Raw genomic sequence first — 24,868 nt, forward strand, 5'->3', positions numbered from 1 at the left:
CTTTTTGGATGATAGCAAAGACATCTGTAGTCGTCTATAAATTGAGTAAGTCAATTGGAAAAAAAAAACCTAGATTTTGCTCTCAACATTTTGTGCAAGTAGGTTTCCATATGAACATGCAAGGACATATTTTCGTGATTCAATTTTTAGGTTGATTACAGATTGAACTCAATAGAAAAGACCAAAAGATCTAGGTGTTTGGGTAGGTAAATTTCACCTCCTCGCTTTTAATTTCTTGCATTTTGTTTATGATTTGAATATTATGTCATTCTGTGATGTTTCTTGTCATAAGATCACATTACCATTCACTCTCCTTTCCATTCCAAAGAGAACTCAAAGCCTCCCTAATTTGAATTATTTACGTACACCAACGTGTATTTTGTTATGTTTTCATAGTAGTCCTATGTTTATTAAGTTTTGATCATTCGGAAGGCATTACTATCATTTACATAATTTTGTGTCCCCCAAAAGATTTGAAAGGCTCCATTTTGTGGTTCTTCTAAAATTAGTGTTGTTTGCACCTTCTTGTTTGTTTTGTTTAGTGGATGATGTGATATGGAAACTGGGTTTTATTTAAGTAGATCTAAAAACAAGGGCTTCTGAGGGCACAAGTACAAATTCAGGATATTATAGGCCACAAAACATTCTTATCACTGGAGCTACAGGATTCATTGCATCCCATGTAGCAAACAGATTGATTAGAAAGTACCCTCAATACAAGATTGTTGTGTTAGATAAATCGGACTACTACTCAAATCTTAAGAATCTCTTGCTGTCAAAGTCATCTTCCAACTTCAAATTTGTAAGGGGTGATATTGTAAGCATAGATTTGGTGAATTATCTTCTAATTACAAAGGGCATCGACACTATGATGCATTTTGTAGCACAAACCCATGTTGACAATTCCTTTGGGAACATCCTCGAGTTCACAATTCCTTTGGAAACTCATGTTCTATTAGAGGCCCACAAATTAGGAGGTTCATTCATGTCAGTATAGATGAAGAATATTGAGAGACAGAGCAGGATGCCATAGTGGGAAACCATGAGGCTTCTCAACTTCTTCTCACAAATGCATTTATTCTTTTAGCCTTGGGAAGCCTCTTCACATACATGGAGATGGATCTAATGTTTGAAGCTATCTCTACTATGAAGAGAATACACAGGGGTGGTGTGGGGCACGTTTATAATGTGGGGACAAAGAAGGAGACACAAGTAGATTTAACACTAAATTTTGACCTAACATTTTGACCAACAAATTTAAATGGCTTGGTTGGTCGGCATTATAAAGGAAACTTTTGTTTTTTTTAATACAAGCCCACATTGGTCACAATTGCGACCAATTCTTTTTCTTTTGTCTTGGTCACAAATGTGACCAACGCGGGCAACATAAAGACAAAAAAAAAAAAAGTAGCATTTCATTGGAGCATTTCAGTTGAGTGTGGCAAGTCAGCTGAGTGCATTTCACTTCGTTCCATACCAATCGAGCATCATTCCATGGATAATTGAGGATTTCGAGTGCATTCTTCATCCTTGGAGCATTTGGAAACCCATCTACTGCAGCCCTAAACTAGAACTGTCGGCCGTCATTCAAGCATACACACACGAACTTGCCTGGCTTCACATCGTAATTGGTGAATAGGTGAATGAGTGAGTTATGTTGATAACTTCTTGTTTAAACAATGATTGATTAGTTATTGATTGGGGGAAGGCGTAGTTTGAAGAAGCCCTAATTATGAAGCCCTAGTTATGATGGTTACCTTATGCCTTAAGGAAACCCTCCCATTTGTGGATGATTCTATATACAGTGTCGAATTCTGGTGCATTAACTTTCTCAAATTTATTTCCTTCGTCCTTAATATAAATTTGGGATTGGTGTCCTTCATTTCAATTTGTTGTGCCGAGAGTTTTTTGTCCAAATCTAGTCTGCCAAACAGCGTTCATGTCTTAACTCTTATGCGCCAATAAAAGTTTTAAAACTCTAAATTAACATGAATGCCAACATTTCAAACCTGTGGCATCTACGTAGTGGACTTAATCAACTATAATCTACTAGAGGGATGAAATAACATTTTTTTTACACATTGAATAATGTAAGTGACTCTGCCACTGTCCATAGTTTGTTTTCCATTTTGCTCCAATGCCGTTCATTTGTCCCAGTTGTGAGTGTATAAAACTTTCCTACCAACAGTTTAGTTCACAAGATGATTAAGCATTAACAAGAGCCATTTCAATTAATAAAGTAGATGAAAATATAAGTGAATCAGTAGAGCATACAAAAACTTGATCCCCTTGTCATGTACACCATATTATAGTAAAAAAGTAATGGTATAAAGGAAGTATAATTAATGTGTTACCAGTTCTCACAGGATCAAATATGGTTGCATTAAAATCTAAATGTGGGCTTGACAAACAAAGGAGGTTATCTGTGCAGTGCTCAGAGGAATGGCAAACCATCCACTAGTTTAAATAGCATAAAAGATTCTTTAGAAAGGGAGGTACAGACAATTTGTGGACAAATATATTCATTTACTATTTTTTGGTTTTAATTTCAATTTAGAAGTTAGTTTTAGTAGTTTGAAACTCTACAACTAATACTTGTAGTCATTGAATATTTGGTTGCTATACATATATATACATAATACATATACATTAACAAAGAGTTTATTGAAATTTTTATTACTCCTGTTTAGTTGCTTTCATGTGAAAATTTCAATTCAATTCTAACCTAATGCAAAAGTGTTCTATAACGTATATGATGATTACCTTATCTTATGAACATTTGAAATTTCTTATAATTTTCCCTATTTTCTTAATTACAATCTTCTACATCCTAAAAACTCAAAAAAGTCCCGCATCCTTCATTGTCCATGTCCCTCAAATTTGGTGGAAAATAATTTATGAACCCTAACTATTCTTTATATAATGAATTCTAAGGAAAAAGAATAGTCTTAAATGCAAGGGATAAAATTAATTAAACAACTATTTGCATGATGTTTTGGAAAAAAACTATTGCAGAGGAAATTATGAGTACATACCATTCCCAATAGCCATAGTTCTAAGGGCATGTCGTGTGTAGTTGGGCACCTTGGCAACAAACTCAAATGTGTAGTAGTTCTTTCCCTCAGTTGTGTGTTGCATCATAGCATTATAATGTCAGTTGTGCACTGCATCATAGTATTATAATGTTAAAAATAGTATGGTAGTATCATGATGTCAAAGATTAAATAATGAGTTTCTGGGTGGCATATAATTTAGGGTCTATTTATTTCAGTTTTTCCAAAGGCACCATTCCTTACAATAAAAATTCTCCATTATTTTTTGTAAGAAATGAACTTTGATAACAGGTATATTATATGAATACGATTGAACAATCACTTGATGAATGAATTTATAAGACAGAATATGAGAGAATGAGTTGAGAATCAAACTGCATGGTAGAAACAAAATATAGCACAAACCCCAAGTTGCAGTAAGCATAAAAAGCAAGAATTTGAAATCTAAGACTAAAAAAAACCCCACATGCTATAAGCATAACTTTTCATTGACATTTATGGAAGATGTTAAAATCCATCTCATAATACTTGAGAGAATAAAACAATTATAAAAATATAAGAACAATGATACAAAGAAAATTCTTTTCATAACTAGAAAATCCTTGCAATAATATAAATTTATTTTCAATCTCATTGTCTTTAAGAAGAGGGAGAGGAGTATGTTACTAATTTAAAAAGCCTTTGACGATCTCTCCATGGATTTGACCAAAATTCTAAATTTCCATTAGTCAAACTTCACCAACATCAAGGCCATCTCACAATTAACTTACACATATTGTCCTTTCCACTTTCTATGATAGGATTTTTCTCATTTCAAAAAAGAAGTGTACAAGAATGAAAAACTAATGAATATCATAATATAGCTGCTACAAATATACAAGATGTCCAAATAGAGAAGCCATCAGAAAGTGATCAAAATTAGACCATTAGAAGTATGTTCAATACCAATTTTAACATGTCTTATTTTCAAAAAGTGGGTGTCAAAAATCTATTTCATTAAATCCTTTTTAAACTTCATATGGAGTACCTTTTTCTTTTTATATGGAGTACCTTTCACTTTTCATATCATATTTTAAAATATTGAGAGTACTTGGTGGCATTTGGCCTTGGCTCAATATCATCATCACAAGGTTTGCTGTTGTATTAATCTCAAATATATTCTAGAATATCCATAGCTACTTTGTCTTCTAAAATGGTTTCCAGTTGTGAAGAAGATATTGATGAATCTTTTGTCACTTTGTTCATGCACTTCAAATTAGTGCAATCATAAACAAGATTTCTCAATCTTCTAGACAACCTTAGTCCCTTATTAGACTGAATACGCTCAAACTAGCTTCAATTCCTTTCACAAGCCCATGAACTTGCTCCTTGGCTCAATAATCTAAAAGCAAGCACTGTATCTCACAAGCGTCTGCTCCTAAAGAGCTTCATCCATGTCAATAAACATCAACATCAATATGCAAGACATCCTTGTGACTTGTATATTCAGATTCAATTCCCAATTTTACTTGCAATTTTAGGATGTGGTTAAGGTCATGTAGTGGCTTCATAAAGCTCACTTGTGACTTAGTGATGTAGGACCATCATAGTGGCTCAACAATCTTCTGTCACCCAAAAAGACTTTGCTTTCATTTTTTGCTTCATTTAGTTAGTTTACATGATGGGCTGGTTCTGATATTTTGTTTGAAGTATACAATGTGAGTTATACTATGTGGTTCCAGTTGTGTGTTTAGGAGTCTAAGTAATCTACTATATTGTTATGAAGGTTATTGTCATGCCTCTGATTTGGCATTAAACCTGATAGAGGAATTGTCTTAGGACACTATGATTTCAAAAAAATTTCTCCTAATGTCAATAGTGAACTGATTTTCTCTCCTAATGTCAATAGTGAATTGACAACAATTCATGATTACCATAACTGATCACAGGGAAATAGGATTGTTGCACATATATATCATATAACTGTGGGGCCCATTTTCTGTTGCACCAAAAGCCATGACTGTCAGTGAACATGGAACACCACATAATTAACCACCTGTGGGCAGGGGAGCGCATCGCATCACCCAACAATCTCCCCCTCGACGCGCATACCAGGTGCTTATGTGGGTCGGGAAGGCACCGGGGAGATTTGAACCCATGACCAAGCCAAAACCAAGCTCTGATACCAATTGTGGGGCCCATTTTCTATTGCACCAAAAGCCATGACTGTCAGTGAACATGGAACACCACATAATTAACCACCTATGGGCAAGGGAGCGCGTCGCATCACCCAACAATAACAATCACCTATCATACATCAATATGAGCAAAATCAAGTCTAGAAAATTCCCTATCATACATGATTAAAAACTTCTGCTACAAAATCTTACTGAGAATAGCGAAAATAGTAAGAGAAGAGACACCCTATAATGGCAGGCACTTGTCATTAACAACATTGATGAAATAGTTTAAAGGAGGAGAATTAAATATTGTGCCACCCTTGAAAATAATTGTAAGCTTTGGTAATTAGAGTTTGACAATACCTGAGACATTGAATCATAGATCAAATTAGCTCTGTACAAGTCTTATTCTTAGATACAACAGTCATTCTGAATGCTACAAGGATTATCTGGTATGTAGGCTCTACAATATAGGTCAAGGTGGTGCCAAAATCAATGATAGTTCTCCCATTTCCCTAAACATCAATACTCCAAACCTTGGGATGGATGGGAAGAAGAACCCCATCAAAAAAAACTTTCTTTATCCCAATGTAGTAAAAGGTCTCTATAAATATGTTCCTTAGAAAAGGAGAGTAGCTCATTGATTTCTTCAATGACTAGCTCAATGGTGTCTGCCCCAATATAAATTAATTTGTGTGGGGGAAGAAATAGTGTAGTCCATCAAGTAGTAAGAAGTTTTATTCCAACAAGTTTACCAAGTTGTGAGGTGAATAAAATAGGCCCCTTCCCCAACCCCATTCCATAACGTATTCCAACAAATGCTTAATCTATAAAACTAGGTCCTCAGATTTTAATCCCACAACTAAATGCCACATTGGGGATTCTGGTACTCTCCCCTAAGCTTGTATTGAGTGTTTCAGTCTCCATAGAGAAGATCCCAGTTCTATCAAGGAGATTTGCATAGATATGGTAAAACATGCATGAACTATGGATCCTTGTGCAATTACATGAAGAATTTGAGAGAGGAGAAACTAGTTGATAGACTAGTGCATAGTAATGTACTGGCCTAAAACTTGACGAATGCCCTACAAAGAAGGTTGATCTAGGATTTATATGGAATTTCCCTTTACAAGTAGATCACTAATGGGTAAGTATATTTATTAAATTAATAGGAGTTATACTGGCTTTTGTATATATTCTATATTAAATCTCAGGCTTATATTTATTTGTACACAATCGATGGTGCATTTTATCAAATCAACTTGGTTGATTACCTTTTAACTTGAAGGAGTCTATGCAGTAGGAAATGGGCCATTCACAAAGTTTTAATTGAGGTTTGTGGAACTTTTCTAGAAGAGCTTCCTCTATGCTAGGTAGTTAGTATTATGCAATTAATATGGAATTTTTTTTTGCCTTTGTAGTGCTTCTCCTCTACTAAACTCTGTGTTAAATTCAAGGAGTGCATGATGCTTGGTGTATATTGTAGGCCAAATGGTGATTCCTTGTTTCAAAGTATAATTTATTCAAAAGCTTGTTCTACCCAATTTATAGAAGAATTGTCTTTGCACTATTTAGTAAGTATAATTTGTAGTTGATATGTGTAAGAAATAATAATGTTGAGCAAGGAACGAGAAACAATCCAAGTAAGTTAAGTGTGAAACAATGTTACCATAAGATAAGCAACTCCAAGAGCATACACCAAGATGGTTCAACAAAGGAGACAAGGATTTATAAGGGGAAAGCAAAGAAAACCCCTTGTGAGTATTATGAATGAAGGTAAATGCCTAGAGAAGAGAGAGAGAGAGTGTTGGAGCAAAAGTAGCTCAATACAATAACATCAAGTGCTAAGAGTGTAGAAGAAAGAAGGAGGAGCATCTCTTATATAGAGATGAGAGAGGAGTTGCATTTGTAACTCCCATTTCTATGAATGCCACATTCATAATAGGTGTGTGCAAAGTATCACAATCCTCTTAAGGAGGATAAACTAAATAAAGAAATAAACAAGAGTTGTCCTTACATGTGGAATAAAGGACAAACAATGACATGTCCTCCACATGTGTACAAGAGGACAAACTACATTTAGGGACCCTTGGAATATCCCAATTAATATATCCAAGGAAAGATTAACCTTTCTAACATCCCCCCTTAATCTTTACTTGGGGAGTTTACATCAACGGGTTTTAAACCTAAATTTTTACAATGGAACTGAAATCTCTCTTTAGAAAGTGGTTTGGTTAAAATATCAGCGACTTGATCTTCTCCTTTAAAATAAAGAAGAATAATTTGCTTGTCTTCAACTTTTTCTCAAATGAAGTGATGTTGAAGTGAAATATGTTTAGTTCGTGCATGATAAACTGGATTCTTTGCCAAGGCAATAGCACTTTGATTGTCACAATGTATAGGTGTAGGTGATTGTTGAGGTAGACCCAAATTGTCAAGAAGTCTTCTAATCCACAAAGCTTCCTTAGCTGCATTGGTACAACCTTTGTATTCAGCTTCAGTTGAGCAGAGGGAAATAGAGTGTTCATTTTTTCTTTTCCAAGAAATTGGACCTGAACCAACAAAGAAAAAATAACCACAAGTGGATTTCCCATCATTGGGATCTCCACCTAGATCGGAATTAGTATAGCCATGTAAAATAAATTTAGAATTTGCATCATAAAATAATCCCATATTAATAGTTCCTTTAATGTACCTTAAGATGCGTTTAGCAACTTTAAAATGAGTTTGTTGAGGTTTAGACATAAATCGAGAAACTAAACCAACACTATAAGCAATATCAGGTCTAGTAAGAGTTAAATAATTTAAACTTCCTACCAATTGCCTATACAAAGTTTCATCAACAAAAGGAGTATTCATATCAGTCATTAATTTAGTACCTAATTCACATGGAATTGAAACATGGTTAGAGTCATTCATCTTAAATTTTTCTAAAAGATCATAAGCATACTTGCTTTGAGAAAGAAAGATACCTTTAGGAGTTTGGAAAATTTGCATACCTAAGAAGTAATGTAAGATACCTAAATCAGTCATCTGAAATTGCTGTTTAAGTTGAAATTTGATATCAGAAATCAAAGCGTCTGAACTAGAAGTGAGTATTAGATCATCTACATAAACAATAGCAATGATAATATCATCGTTAGTATGTTTAATATACAAATTAGGATCATTCTTACTTCTAGCAAAACCTTGAGAAATAAAGAAAGAATTAATTTAGAATACCATTCTCTAGGTGATTGTTTAAGACCATAAATAGATTTGTTCAATTTGCAAACCAGATTTTCACTACCTTTCTTAACAAATCCAGGAGGTTGAGCCATATAGATTTCTTCATGTAACTCACCATTTAAGAAGGCACTTTTAACATCCATTTGATGAATGGGCCAATTCATTTTAGATGCTAAAGCAAGAACTAATTTGATAGTAGGCATTTTAGCAACAGGAGCAAAAGTTTCATTATAGTCTAATCCTTCAATTTGTGAAAAACCTCTAGCAACTAGTCTAGCCTTGAATTTACTAATTTCATTATTAGTATTCAATTTTGTTTTGTATAACCATTTACATGAAACTATATTCTTTCCATGAGGTAACTTGACTAAGTCCCAAGTTTGATTAGCAATTAAAGAATCATATTCCTCTTGCATGGCTTTCTGCCAATGAGGTTGAGAGTTAGCTTGATCAAAAGACTTAGGATCGTTAGAATTCATAATAGTAGTCATCAAAGCATAATTACAATAATTAATCCTTCTATGTTTAATTCCACCAAATCTAGAAATGTAATCATCACCTTCATTGATTAAGTTTTGAGCCCATTTAGGTTTACATTTAGTTGTAATGGAATTTTCACTAGAGGAAGAATCATTAGTAATAAAAGTATCATTATTATCTACTTGAGTATCATGGGTTGTAGGAGCAGAAATAATAGGTGGTACTTGATTTGAAGGGTTAAGAGAAAGAGTAGGGTTAAGAGAAGGAGGTTGGTCCTCCACGAGCACAATTTTAGTGCTACTGAATTCTGCATCATGTGTAGTAGAGCAATCATGAACTCCATTTTCTGCAATACAAACATCTCTAGCAACTTGAACTTTGTTAGTAGTGGAATCATAAACACGATAACCCTTAGTGTTTTCATCATACCCAACAAACATATAAGGAGATGACTTAGCATCTAATTTATGCCTTTTCTATTTAGGAGTACGAACATAAGCAATAGAACCAAATATCTGTAAATGATGTAAATTAGGTTTCCTACTAGACCAAGCCTCTTCTGGAGTGATAGCCTTGAGAGCTTTGGTAGGAGTCCGATTAAGAATATATGTTGCACAAAACATGGCTTCAGCCCAAAATTTATAATGCAGATTCTTAGCATGCAACATGCTTCTAGCCATTTCAACAATGGTCTGATGCTTTCTTTCCGCCACACCATTTTGTTGTGGTGTATAAGGAATAGTAAGCTCGTGTTTAATTCCACATGATTTCAAATAAGAATGAAAAGCATTATTCACATATTCCTTCCCATTATCAGTTCTAAGAATTTTAAGTTTAAAACCAGATTGCCTTTCAACATATAATTGAAATTCAATAAATATATCAAGAACTTGATCCTTGCTATGCAAAAAATAGATCCAAGTTCGTCTAGAAAAATCATCAACAAAGGTAAGTGCATACCGAGAACCTTGGATGGAGTTATTCTCCATGGGGCCCAAAAGGTCACTATGGACAAGATGCAACTTATGAGTTGCTCGCCATGATTTTCCACTTGGAAAGGGCTCCCTATGCATCTTACCACTCATACAACCTGTACAGGCAATCTTGGAAGGAATAATGTGAGGCAAGACATCAACCATATTATACTTTTGCATGAAAGTAATATAATCGAAATTTAAATGGCCAAGTCTTTCATGCCATATATTGAAATCAATAGAAGTATGTAAAGAATATCGTGAACTAGCAAATTCATGGAATTTAAACAAATTGTCATTATCCATTTTAGCATGAGCAATCACTTTTAGAGTTTGAGGATCTATGATATAACATGTATCTTTGTAGAATTCAACTTTATAATCCTGACATAACTGTGAAACAGAAAGAAGATTATTTTTTAAGTCAGGTACATATAATACATTATGCAATTTACCATTAGGAATAGTAACATCACCTAATCCTTCAACTTTACAAGTCTGATTATTAGCTAACTGAATAGGAATGTTAGCAATATCAGGTTGTAAAGAATCAAAAATTTCTTTATGAGAAGTGACATGTTGTGATGCACCACTGTCAACAATCCATTCTAAAGGTCTACAAAGATTAAAGCTACAAGTAAAAGCATGACGAAAATTAAAACCAGTAGAGTTACCTTTTTATGATTTGAGTTTTGATTATTGTTACTATTATTCATAGGTTTTTTATCATTTTGCTTTTTAAAACAGTTATTGACAATATGACCATCTTTGCCACAATAAGAACAATGAGGTTTGGAATTGGAATGATTCCTTTGATTATTAGTATTACGAGTATTATTAGGATGATTGGTATTATTATTATATTTGGCATGAAATTTATTGTTGGAATTATTTGAATTAGTATTATATTGTTTGTGATTATTATTATTATTATTATTGGAACGAAAATTATTATTTGAATTTCTAGACACAAATGCATGTTCAGTTGATTTAAGGGTACCAAACTGAATTAGCTTAGCTTCTTCCTGTCTTAATAAAGTTTGAAAAATAACATAAGTTAACTAAGAAGTTAAAGTAGGAATAGCAAGCTGTGCATGAATATTAGTTATAAACTGTTGAAACTGTCTAGGAAGACATTTTTTAAGAATAAGATGAATTAAACGAATGTCCTCTAATTGAACACCTAAGGCCATCATTTGGCTTTTAAGAGAATCAAATTTTAAGAGAAATTCATCCATACTTTTAAAATCTGCATACCTGAGATCTTCAAGTTGATCCTGCAACTGTATTTTGCGGTATTCATCTCCACTGTCATACTTGGTTTTCAAGATGGACCATGCATCATGAGCTTTAGAACAGTGAGCAATTAACACATATAAATATGGAATAATGGAAATACCAATTAACCCTAAAGCTTCTTCATTTTTAGCTTTCCAAGTATCTTTCTCGTCTTGGGTAGCTGTTGAACCGGGTTCAAGAGAAGGGTCAGTGGCTATTTCGAAGAGGTGTTTAAAATGAAAAATAAATGAGATATGAGTTTTCTAAGAATGATAATTAGAATAATTAAGTTTTATTTCTGGAATTAAGGTTGACATGATTAGAAGAAAAAAAATTCCTTAATTTGAAAATCAATTGAGAAAAAAAAAAAATTTGTTAATTGAGAAAAAAATTTGTTTATATATATATATATATATATATATATATATAATTAAGAATATATATATTTTTAATTATGGATTTGAAAGAACACAAAAAATTTTTTTATAAAATTAAAATTTTTATTTGTTTAAAAAAATGAATAAAAAAAAATGTGATATATAAAAAACGTTATAAAATTTTTGTTTTAATAAATAAAACAAGATTTAAAAAAAGTGAAAAGGCGGGCAAAGAAGGCAGAATTTTTAAAATGAAGGATAATAGGGGAGCAGAGCGTAGGCGGCAGCTGCCGCATGGCCAAAGGGTGGAGGAATTTAGTTTTTTTTAAAACGGATGAAAGCAGATTGGGATGAAGCCGCTGGCGTGGCTGCGCAGGTGGCGGTTGCCGCGTGGCCTAGACGCAGGCCGCGCCGTAGGGTTTACCCGGGGTGAGAAGGGGGCGGCGGAAGCAGTGGTGCTGCGGTAGAAAGAAAAACTCAGACAGTGAAACTGCGGATGTCGTGCGCGGTAGAGAACGCAGGTTTATTGCAGGCGGCGGAGCTGCGCGGCAGTGCTGTGTGCACGCGGCAACGCGTGGGTGTCGCGCGGCGGTGCTAATGGCTCGCGGCGGTGCGCGGGTGGCACGACCGCCCAAACAAATTTAAATGCGAGATTTTTTTTTTTTTAAATGCAATGTTAATAGATTTATAAGGATTAAATCCTATGAAAACATCTATGTTGTATGTTAGAAATTTTCAAGAGCATACAACAAATAGATATAGAACAATATATTAGAAGTTTTTAAAGAGTAGGAAAAAAAAAAAAAATTAAAAGGAGTAAGAAAATTAGAGACTTATTGAAAACTTTACTCATGCAATACTTCTTGTTTTGGCGGCATGCCTTCCAAAACAAGAAAAAAATTGAAATTTAACAAGAAAACCCTTTGGCGGCAAGCCTTCCAAAGAGGGTTAGTAAAAAAATATGAAACCTGCATACACAAGATATGTTAAAAATGAGCTAAAATCACAACACAAACTTCTTCTCTCAATAACGTCTCCAAATAAGGTGTGCTCCAATGAATGGCAACCTTCAACACAAAACTTAAAACAAGGATTAGATAGCCAAGCTCTGATACCATGTAAGAAATAATAATGTTGAGCAAGGAACGAGAAACAATCCAAGTAAGTTAAGTGTGAAACAATGTTACCATAAGATAAGCAACTCCAAGAGCATACACCAAGATGGTTCAACAAAGGAGACAAGGATTTATAAGGGGAAAGCAAAGAAAACCCCTTGTGAGTATTATGAATGAAGGCAAATGCCTAGAGAAGAGAGAGAGAGAGAGTGTTGGAGAAAAAGTAGCTCAATACAATAACATCAAGTGCTAAGAGTGTAGAAGAAAGAAGGAGGAGCATCTCTTATATAGAGATGAGAGAGGAGTTGCATTTGTAACTCCCATTTCTATGAATGCCACATTCATAATAGGTGTGTGCAAAGTATCACAATCCTCTTAAGGAGGATAAACTAAATAAAGAAATAAACAAGAGTTGTCCTTACATGTGGAATAAAGGACAAACAATGACATGTCCTCCACATGTGTACAAGAGGACAAACTACATTTAGGGACCCTTGGAATATCCCAATTAATATATCCAAGGAAAGATTAACCTTTCTAACAATATGAGATTTATACTTTATAAGTTTATTGTCTTTCTTATATTGCTGCCTATAATGAATTCTTCTTAAGTATTTTATTATCATCATAGATGCATTTTTCACATGAAGTCAACTAGCTTATATCGTAATAAATTGAACTCCATTTTTATAGGAATTTGATCATTCAAATGACCTCCATCAACTTCTCTGAAGTGTATACATTTGCACTATCTTCATAAGGTTTAAAATAGAAAAAGATAGAAATGGGAGCTCAAAGACCTCCAAAGCCTCTAGCAGCTATGAGGAAAGTATTGAAAGCTTCACTAAAAGATTGAAGCACATATTGAATTTGAATGCTTTTATTATTATATTTGAGAATCTGCAAATTAGAGTTCACATAAAGCAACAAAATTAAAACTTAAGAAATTAACAATCTCATATATATCTAGAAGTTACAATCTTTATAAATAATGTAAATAAATGAAGTAAATCAGTTAACTCTCTTCTCTTGTCGAATAGACTGATGCTTCCCTTTTTACAAAAATAATTTGACAACTATGAATTAGGGCCAAAAATATGTATGGAATGTTGTCGGAAGTTTATAGTTGTCAACTTGTCGTAATGGTAAGTAGATACTAATTAACCTTTACTAGGACCTCACAAGGCTCACTAATAAGCCTTCTTAGGGCTTACTCCAAGACCCCACACTAGGATAATTCTTTACTTAATCCTCCTATTCTTTCCAAGGATATCTCTACCAATTTCCTACTTCAATATTCCACTTTAACAAGATGCAAGACTCAAAGCATCAAGATTCATTCAACTCAGCAAGCACTTCACTAGTGTTGTAGTAGGATGGAGGGATCCCATACAAGTCTATTTGATTAGGTTCAAAGTGTTCTTTCTCACAAAATTCCATGGTTTCTTACCGATCTCTCCAAACCCTTATTTTAGGGCTAGTAGCCTTTTGCCCTAATTAGGCCTCCAAATTTTCCATTTTGAAAATATTTCAAAAAAAACTCAATAATATACCAATTAAGTTATGGTTTTAGAGAGCTTGAATATTTTCAAGGTTTTAGTTCTTCAACCCCTTCGTGCAACTCAGTCCTATAAAATAGCCTACTTACAAGGGTTTTGAGACTTTACTTGTTCACGAGCCTTACAAAGATTCAAAAGGAACACAAAAAGATTCAAATCCTTCTTAGTTCATGGAAACTATAGCTTTAGATATTTATATACATACTCCAATCCTTGATTGGCACAAACCAATCAAACTACTCCTCTATCCAAACCCTATAACCATCAAGTCACCTTGCAAGGGATGCCTAAATCCACCTAGGGATTAATTCCAAAAATAGAAGATCATTTCATATTGAGCTCAAGTTATTTATAGTTCCCTAATAAATTCCTAAAGGTTTTTGTGTTCCAACAATTAGAAATCAAATTAGAGTAATTTCTATGATAACTACTAATGCAGAGGAAGGGTGGTTGGTATTAAATACACAATAATAGTTGCAAACTTAAGAGACTTAGATACTTGTGCCTATCGACAACTTCAAATTCTTCAAGGAATTAACTTGTTTAAGTCTATCACAATATTCTTAGATGCTGACTTGGTTTCTTAAACACCCAATTAACTAGCACGGGGATCTTTAAGACTCTAAGACAATACCATACTTCTATAAATTTGGCTGAAATGCACAATACCCTACCTGTCAGTCCTACTGCATGCTTGGAATGGGGACAACTTTGGTTTTCCTCAAAATGTTTGACAATCTAAAGATACTTCCTAATACCCTTTTTAAAGAGTTTTATAACATAACAAAGGATTGTATATGGTTACCATAGACCAATAGGATTATACATAACTGTACCCCCCATCTTTGCATGACAATTCATCAATTTAATAAGGGACATCACACCTGCTATCCTTATCTCTCCAAACTCACACTAGAGTTGTGAGATGACTACAAATGATCAAATTTCATAAATGATTGACCTCTCGAGCCCTGCAACACCACATCCCTAAATCTTGACTCAAACGCAATTTGACTAGAGTTCCCTTGAACTCTTACCTCCACACACTGGGAACTAGAACATTTATGTTGAAAAAAATACCAGATTTGAAGAATGATAGTTATTTTGTTGCTTTTTGGGATCATATTGATAATATAACATATTTTTGACTTTATGGTACTCATTTTTGTGTCAATGCTCTATAGATAAAGGTGAAGCATCTTGTAAGCAAAAACCTTGCCATTGCAAAGAAGCTGCCAGCAAAAGATTCTAGCATGAGGATTCTTCTTCTGAGGAGGTTAGTCATTTTGTTGTGGATAATTATCTGTAGAACATAATCATCTTTTAGTGGAATCACAAGCTTATGAAATTTTGATGTTCAATAGTGAACAAATGGTTAATTGAAAATGCCTTATTTCAAATTGAAAATCAAACAAAAAAATTGGTGCTCTCTAAATGATGAAGACATTCATTGTACTTTTCTAGCATAACATTAATAGATATTTGTTTTTTATCTTTAAATATTGCTATACTATCGTGACATTTTTCATTTTATAAATTTTTTTTGTACTTTTTGAAAGAGAGATAAGAAATTTGTGTTTAATATTATTCAAAGTGCATTACAGGAAACACATTAAAAACCAAGTGCTTTTGAAAAGCATAACTCAATTGTAGTGAAGAATGGGTCAATTGCAACTTTAAAAAATGGTAAAGAAGAATCAAGTGAGGACGAGTCTTCTGATGAGGTACTCCATGGTTAAGCCAAGTCTTTAGTACATAATAAAGCAAATAAATTTCATAAATTGTTTTTTTGATAGTTGATTTGTTTAAATATTGTCCATCAAAAATTACTTAGTACATCTCATCTTTTTTATGCACAGGAGCTTGCAGTTTTGAAGAATCTAATAGTGAAGAAGTTGAAGAAGATATTGTACCAAAGGTATATTTGGTGTTCTTTTTTAATTGAAAATGTGACTAGAAATTTTTTATATTATCATATTTCACGTGTAGAAAGGTCAAATTGTAAATAGAGGTGAAGTCGTATGGATTTAAGTTTCTTCATTATTTATAATGCTCTCAATTCCTCCTTTGTAGCTGTAAAAATACTTCTTTATTTTCACCTTTCCAAATACCCTTTACCAAGTTCTTGAAGATTCCAAAATATCTTGGGTTGACCCCACTCCAACATGTAGGCAAGTTTCTCGGCCAGACCATCCTTTGCATTTACCTATAAAGAAATGGGCACCCCTGAGCTAAACAATCTAGATTGCCAAGGGCATGGCATTGTAGTGCTTGAACTCCCTTCTAGTTCACCCTGGAGGTTTATTAGTTTGGCAAGGCAATGAAATATGTCCTAACTCCTTCTTGGTTCACAGACCTAACTCCTTTCCTTTTTCTCCAAGTTTTGGCTTTACTACTATGGCAAAGCAAGGGGGTGTTTTTCACCTTGAGGGTCTTCAAAAACTCCTTCTCTCCAACCATCATCACACTAGATGCATGTTGGATCTCCTTCCTATCTTCTGGTAGTGGTGTCATGGTGTTTTCCTTCCCATTTTTGGAGACGATGTAAACATTGCTCCTTCCATCATTCTTAGAATTGACATCAATTTGCTAGGGCCTACCTAACAATAGGTGACAAGCATCCATTTTTGCAACATCATAGACAATCTTGTCTTTGTACTCCCCTATTTGAAATTGCAACATCATAGACAATGTAGGCAACATGGTCACATTGAAAGGGGAAATGAATATCGTCCATTGGTATGTATTTTAATAATTTATAAATTACATAAGACATGATTTAATGATGACACCATGGTCATGGCTAATATAAGGTCATCATTTTCATATATGTCAACATCCCTGAGTTTCATGTTATGGACCATGACAATTCAAAGAGTGAAGATTTCCAAATGAGGGAACAAGGAGGTGTGAATATTGAGGTAAAAGATAATGATACCATAGAAGAAGACCATGATGATCAAGATGATGATGTTGACACAGAGCTTGATGTACCTATACTTGAGAAGGCACACAAGTCCCTATATGAAGGCTCTAAAACAACTCTTCTTGCTACTATATTATTGTTAGTGAACTTGAAGGTTATGAATGGTTTATCCAACGTAGCAATGACACATATGTTAAGGTATGCCATCTTCTTTCATTATTTTACTCTTACTTCCCTTACAATTAACATTGGGTTCATGTAGCAATTAATATTCCTGAAATTAACAAATTATATTTTTGGTCATAGGTTGATAGGTGAGTGCTTGTTACCACCATCAAACATTCTACCTCGCTCATACTGAGAATTATCTGCCATCATAAAAGATATTGGAGTGGAGTATCAAAAAATACATGCATGTATGAATAATCATATTTTATATCATAAACAACATGAATTTGCAACACAATGCCCTATTTGTCATACTAGTAGATATCAATCAGATCGATTAACAAAAAAGGTGCTTCACAAGCTTCTTCGGCATATTCCCATTATTCCACATCTAATAGCTTGGCACAATTTATGGATTACCATGCATGCAATAGAAGTCAAGATGACATTATGCGAATGCCTTTAGATGGTTTGGAATTTAAGAAAATAGAGGAAAAATGGCCACACTTTAAAGAAGAACCTCGTAATCTCAAGCTTTCATTGGCAGTAGACAGTGTCAATCCTTTCGGAGAGATGAGATCTACTTACTCGGTGTGACCTATTTTTGTTATCAACAATAACATACCTCCTTGGTTGTCCATAAAGAGAGAGCACATAATGTTGACGCTGATTGTTCCATGTATTTTTTTGATTTAATGGTCATCTAAATTAATTTATTATTACTAATCCATCAAAATGGTCATAATAATTATGTAATGTTTTTGTTCATTCAACTAGGTAAGTACCAAGTTAAAGATATTAATGTATATATGGAACCCCTTATCAACGAGTTAATGATTTTATGGAATGGGGTTACTACGTATGACATCTATAGACCAATAGGACAAAGACAATTTCAATTTCATGCAATGCTTGTATGGACAATACATGATGCCCCTGGGCTAACACATTTTTGTGGTATGTTCTCTTCTTAACACCTCTTTTGTGGTATGTTATAGTGACAACACAAAGTTAACACATTTAATTCAATTATACACGATCTTGTAGGTCTTTAGACAAAGGGAAAATTTGCATGTGCAGTTTGTGGTCCAAAGACAAAATCTCATCATTCAAAAAGTTTAAGAAAGCAGGTGTTCGATGAGAATAGACACTTTCTATAGTTGAAAGGGAGCTTGGTTGCAATTTTGATGACAGCTAGTCATTTTTGGCATCGAACGTTTGGCTTTACAGTCGAAAAAGTTAGGGGGTGTATGTCAAAATTTTGACCAACAATGGACGTAAATGAGGAAATAAGAATTCAGGTTGGACTGAGGAAATCGACGAAAGCCGCATCGGTAAGTCGACCTTTTTTGAGTTGAAATTTTGACGCATAATTACTGTGACGAAAAACCAACTAAAAAAGATCGACGAGAGGTTTAGTCATCTATTCAACCAACTCTAGTCACAATTTCGACCTTTTCTCGTCAAAATTTAGGGCTAAATTTACTAGTGAGAGGGGAGTTGTCAATGTGGATAAGGATGTATGCAAGTTGTTTTTCCTTGATCATGAGAAGCTCATTAAGTTTGTTGAGAATAGACCTTTCAACGATCAGAGATGCTTCCTGGACGATCGAAAAGTCAAGGATTTGGGTTGGTATGAGCGCACAACATGGGAAGATGGACTTAAGAAAACTGTGGAATGATACATAAATCATCTAGATTGGTGGGGTGACATTTATGGTGCTTTTCTACTGCACCCTCGATTGCTCACAATGGCTAGAGTAGAGAGACTAGAAGAAAATGGTTCAGCTAATTCAGTTAGGGCCAATGTGATTTAAAACAAGACTAGATGCTTGTTTCCTCAAGGAGTTTCTCTCAGAAACCAGCCCTAAAATTTTTGATATATGGTTGCAATGGATGGATTGGAGGTCTTTTTGGACAAATATGTGAGAAGAAGGGTATTCAGTTTGAGTATGCAAGTGGCAGATTGGAAAACTGATCTCAGCTACAAATGGATATTTAGAAAAGAAAGCCCACTCAGGTTTGGCTAGCAAGCCTAATGTTGATTGGTGTGAATCTCACAAACAAGAGACTATTCGAACCAATGTAGTGGGAATTTTAAATTTGGCAGACGTGTGTAGAGAGCAGGGGCTCTTGCTCATAAAATTTGCTACTAGCTATATATTTGAAAATGATACTAATCATCCAATCAAAAGTGGTATTGGATTCAGAGAAGACAAGCCAAACTTCATTGGCTCTTTCTATTCTAAGACGAAGCCATGGTAAGATGTCTTGCCACTGTGACTAAATTTGTTGTGAATAAAAGAGGACGTTTTATTTTTTACTTCATAGTACTATAAAATTTAAATGTAAGTTATTCTGCATTTGTGAACGTAGATAGTTCTTTTATTAATAAATTTAATAAAACATGGTTATTCAATGTATTATAGTATATAATTTTCTAAATAACGTGTCTGAGATTTAGTAGAATTGTTGATAATTTTTTAAAAAGTTATAATGTAACATTTAAGGTATAGTATATGTTCATATCAACGTATACATTATACCTTTAAGTGCAAGTGCTAGTAAATAATGAACAAGAGACGCAATGCGTCATGTTCCTGCCTAATGCATAATGGTTGTAGAGGTGTAGATGAGTGAGAATCTAAATTAACATTATGAATGCATTAATTTTTTCCTAGAAATGCACTTGTGATCTGATAGGATTGCTCATATTTTGTTGTTAAATTCTCGTCCTAGAAATGCGCTTGTGATCTAATAGGATGGCTCATATTTTGTTGTTAAGTTCTCATGCTATATTATTATATCCTTGGGCATTTAAGCTCAAGAATAAGAGGCCAAAGTCTCCAATATGGCATTAAGTACTTAATATCATACTACGATCAATACATATGCTTTAGACAAATTTGCACCTTCTACATTGACAACTTAAATTATTTGCAATGAGGAAAGATATTCATACCAATATTTGAATTATAGAACTTGAAGGAGTGATGAAGCATTTGGAGTATCACATTATATGTTTAAGCATACCATGCATGCTACTAGGCAACCATAAGTAGTTGGAATAACTCCCCCAACTATGTATTAGTCTCATCTTGATTATCAAATGGAACTCACACTATTTTTAATCATTAGCACTACACAAAAACTAGGATAGAGATATAAATAGAGATAAATAGCAGTATAGAACAATAACAATATAAACATATATGTAGAGGAAAAAAGGATAGATAATATAGGGGAAGAGGAAGAGAGATAAAATAGTAAGATAGAGTGATACTAACATAAGTTGCATGTGTGTGTGTGTGTGTGTGTGTGTGTGAGAGAGAGAGAGAGAGAATTAAATATAATTATTTTTCTTAATAAAACGAATTGTCAAAATAAAATCATGGTTATAATAAATAATTAAAATATATTATATATTAATTAATGAAACTAAGAATTTAATTTTTATATTAAAATCACATTTATATAAGAAAAAATGAAATGTATTGAAATATTAAAATATTTTATAAGTAAAACTAATTGTTTAATTTTACACAATTAGAGAAGGTTTACTGTTTAATGTTTTGTATTTTCAAACTTTTCATAAAATTAAGTAATTTTAATTATGAAACAAGAGACGCAATGCGTCATAGTTCCTGCCTAACGCATAATGGTTGTAGAGGTGTAGATGAGCGAGAATCTAAATTAACATTATGAATGCATTAATTTTTGCGTAGAAATGCACTTGTTATTTGATAAGATTGCTCATATTTTATAGTCAAAATAAAATCATGGTTATAGTAAAAAATTAAAATATATTATATTTTAATTAATGAAACTAAGAATTTAATTTTTATATTAAAACTCACATTTCTATAAGAAAAATGAAATGTATTGAAATATAAAAATATTTTATAAGTAAAACTAATTGTTTAATTTTACACAATTAGAGAAGGTTTACTATTTAATATTTTGTATTTCCAAATTTTTCATAAAATTAAGTAATTTTTAATTATGAAATAATATCTATATAATTTAATATGTACATTTGTAAATAATAAATAGATGTAATACATATAAATTTGATGTTGATGAATAAATATGATGTAATAAATAATAAATAAAATATAACTATTTAATTTTAATACATAGTTTATAAAAACCTAATAATAATTAATGTTGATAGGCATTGAGTGGGATGGTGTGAGTGTGTTAATGTTAACTTTTATTCTTCTACGATAAATTTGACAACCATCTACATGTCAAAAGTTTAAATCTAATTATAAATAGAATATATTTTTAAAAATAATTTAATGAATAGAATATAAGATATCTATTTAAAATAATATTTGTAGATATAAATCATCCAATTTTTAAGAAATTAAAATAAAAAGCTTAAATTAGTAAAAAACTAAATAAATGGAGATAAAAGAAATATAAATAATTTTAGATGTAGTAAATTAAATTATAATTATTTTGTAGTGGATATCTATCGGCATTTCTTTAGATAGATTTATTTAATATACTAGTTTATATATCTTTTAAAATTGAATTATTTCTATTTTGTGGTTATTTCTTTAATATGTTTTTTGATATAAATATAATTATTAATTTAATATTAAAATATATATTTAAGTTTTAAATGTATTTAAACTAAATGATAAATTGTTTAAATAAAAATATTAATAATAATAAATAATATAATTTAAAAATTATAACACTTATCAATTATACATATTACAAACACTATTATAAAATATAATTAAAAAATAATATTTTTAAATTTATTTTTATAAAAGTAAAATAATAATAATTTAACTACTTTTATTTAAAAAGCAAAGTTTTAAAAAAATTAAAAATTCAAATACAAAGATATAACATATTGAAATTATATGAGAGAGAGAGAGAGAGAGAGAGAGAGAGAGATAATTTGAACTTATGTATTATATGAAGTTTTAGGAACTAGTTATATCAAATAGTCAAAAATAAACATCAATGTAAAACTAATAATAAATATATTTAAAATAAGAAATTAAAAATATTTAATAGACTGTAATAATTAATATTGATTAGACATGTTGTGTGAGGTGGAAGATAAAATGATTGAAAAAATAAAATCTTATCAACTTGTCACAAATGTGGAAAAGATAAAGTTATAATTAATACATTCATTAATGCAAGATGAAGTTGTTAGAAAATATTTGTATTTTTGGTTGAAGAAAATTAATTTTCTCACTCGCCAAAAATAGTATGGACCAATAAAATGGATGAAAAATCTGATTTATAAAATAATGAAAAATTAGAAAAAGATATAAACATTTGAAATCTCATATAATCTTTTAAATTCTTGAATTTGATTCGTTAGTGTTAATGTCATATTTAGATTTACATGAATGCATAAGTATTCCTGCCTTGGCAGGAACTAATAATATATATCATTCATAACCAGGTAGTCTAATACAAACTTAATAAATAAGATGTGCATGTTGAAATACTCTTTGATCATTTTGTCTTATACAATCTTAATACAAGTAAATAACTCACAAACATAATAACTTTTTTAATGAATAACTCACACATGGTTATTATAATCTCAATAAATAGATAAGATATTGTAATAATTCTGATAAAGTATCTTTCAAAAACTTACCAAAAAAAATGCATATTGTATTATCTTTATTGATTGTGTTGTCTTATACAAGCTTAATAAAGAAACTCAACACATGTTGTAATACTCCTTAAGCCCACTCACACGTGTTAATAAGTTATACACACCAGTGCTATCTTTCATCACTTTGTCCTCTACAATCTCTCCTATATAACTTATACGTTAAACTACCATTCTTATTCAAATTGTCTTTATATAAAAAGATAATGACAGGAACTAAGTATATTATTATTATTATTGTTATTATTAACAAAGTCACATGTGACTAAAATTACAAAACAATTCTTTAATAATTTTCATGTCACGTCGCCTTTTTACAAACTTATTAGATAACTCATAATTGGGCCCCGTCATTTCTTCAAAACCCATGCAATGAATCCGTACAATCTACCAAAATAAATATGGGTTAAATCATGCAACTGTTTGACATGGGGAGGATGAACCTAGTCGCCATGACCAACACGTTAGACGAGATTCCTTGAGAAGGGGAAGTCGTCACCCCCGGACCATGGAGTTCCCACTCTCACTCATTCTCCATTGTATCGTTTCCTCTTGCAACGTCATCTTCATCATGTCACATCCTTCCACACAAGTTGCATTCCTCCACATATGACAAACATCTGCTACTTCCTCGGCGCTTCCTTTGCCGCCGCCTCTTTCCATTTGCCTTCGCTGCCTCCCCTCAAATCTTTATAACACCAATCTCTCTCTCGCCAGCACCTAATTCCATCAAGTTTTTCTCCATCTCTGATCCCTATAGGACAAGATTCATCATTAGAGACTGTAGATGCTCAAAAATGGTTCGCATCTACGACTTCTTCATACTAATTTGTCCCATTTTCTCATTCTACTAACCTCGATCTTTTGGCCAGATTGACCATATTTTGTCATTTGTATCCCCTTTCGTATCAATTTCATATCAACTCAGAATCATATCAAATCAACTCGAAATCATATCAAATAAACTCAGAATCACCCCAAATCAACTCAGAATCACTCGAAATCAATCCTAATCAACCCAAAACATATCAAACATCTCAAATCAATCATCATTTATCCGCTCTTAGGCATTGTTGTGGCTTTCAGTGCCTTGGAAATCTATCAACTTATCAATCTTATCAATCTGACCTTAGTACTGTCATGGCTCTCAGTGCTAGGTCAAAATATCATTCATGTCATTCAATCTTTGATGTTGTTGAGGCTTTCAATGTTGGATCATGGCATCATCAACCATTTTAATAATATTGAAAATGTTTGTCAATGTTATTATGATCGAACCTTATCAATCAATTTCAATCCTGTAGCATTTACAATGTCGGTTAAATGTTACATATCAATTTATTCATGTCATGTGTCCTTGGCATGTTATCGATTTCGATCTATCAATTAATTTGACCATGGTTTTGGTCTACCTTTTCATCATCTTATTCGATATCCATCATCGTCACATTTTCATCAAAGGATACGATCGCATTCATTTAATCAATTTGGCCAATCATCTGCTAATTTTCTCTATAGGATTAAATAACCCATAATTTAATCCTATTCTTTCTAATTATTCTTCCCAATTATCATCCTCTATTAATTAATTTTATTAATTAATTGATTCATTATCTGCAAACCATGAAAATTCTTAATTTCCTAAGTTCCATTTTTCATCATTAAATCCATTTTCTACTAATTCTTATTTTGTGGAATAAGAGGATTTTTAATTCAAATATTCCATAAAATATTGCGTCATCATGACACTTGCATGTGACACCTCGTGGATCCTCCTTTGACACTTGGCTGAGATTTGTCATAATCAAATATTATTACCTCTTACGCATGTCCCTATTTGGCTTATTCGTCATAGATTCTTGGCTTTAAGTGGGTTGAGGAATCTTATGACGCGT

General features: G+C 32.5%; 2 pseudogenes; one reads left to right on the plus strand and one right to left on the minus strand.

Annotated features, from left to right (window-relative positions):
* The first annotated feature begins 8 nt into the window (after positions 1-8).
* Positions 9-19,582, plus strand: LOC149575290 (trifunctional UDP-glucose 4,6-dehydratase/UDP-4-keto-6-deoxy-D-glucose 3,5-epimerase/UDP-4-keto-L-rhamnose-reductase RHM1-like; annotated as a pseudogene).
* LOC149575291 (aspartyl protease family protein 2-like) lies at positions 5,343-11,845 on the minus strand (annotated as a pseudogene).
* Positions 19,583-24,868: the final 5,286 nt, after the last annotated feature.

The sequence above is a fragment of the Cupressus sempervirens genome, chromosome 2 (assembly GCF_028749045.1).
Source record: "Cupressus sempervirens isolate cs-2001-9-10 chromosome 2, ASM2874904v1, whole genome shotgun sequence".
Taxonomy (NCBI): Eukaryota; Viridiplantae; Streptophyta; class Pinopsida; order Cupressales; family Cupressaceae; genus Cupressus; species Cupressus sempervirens.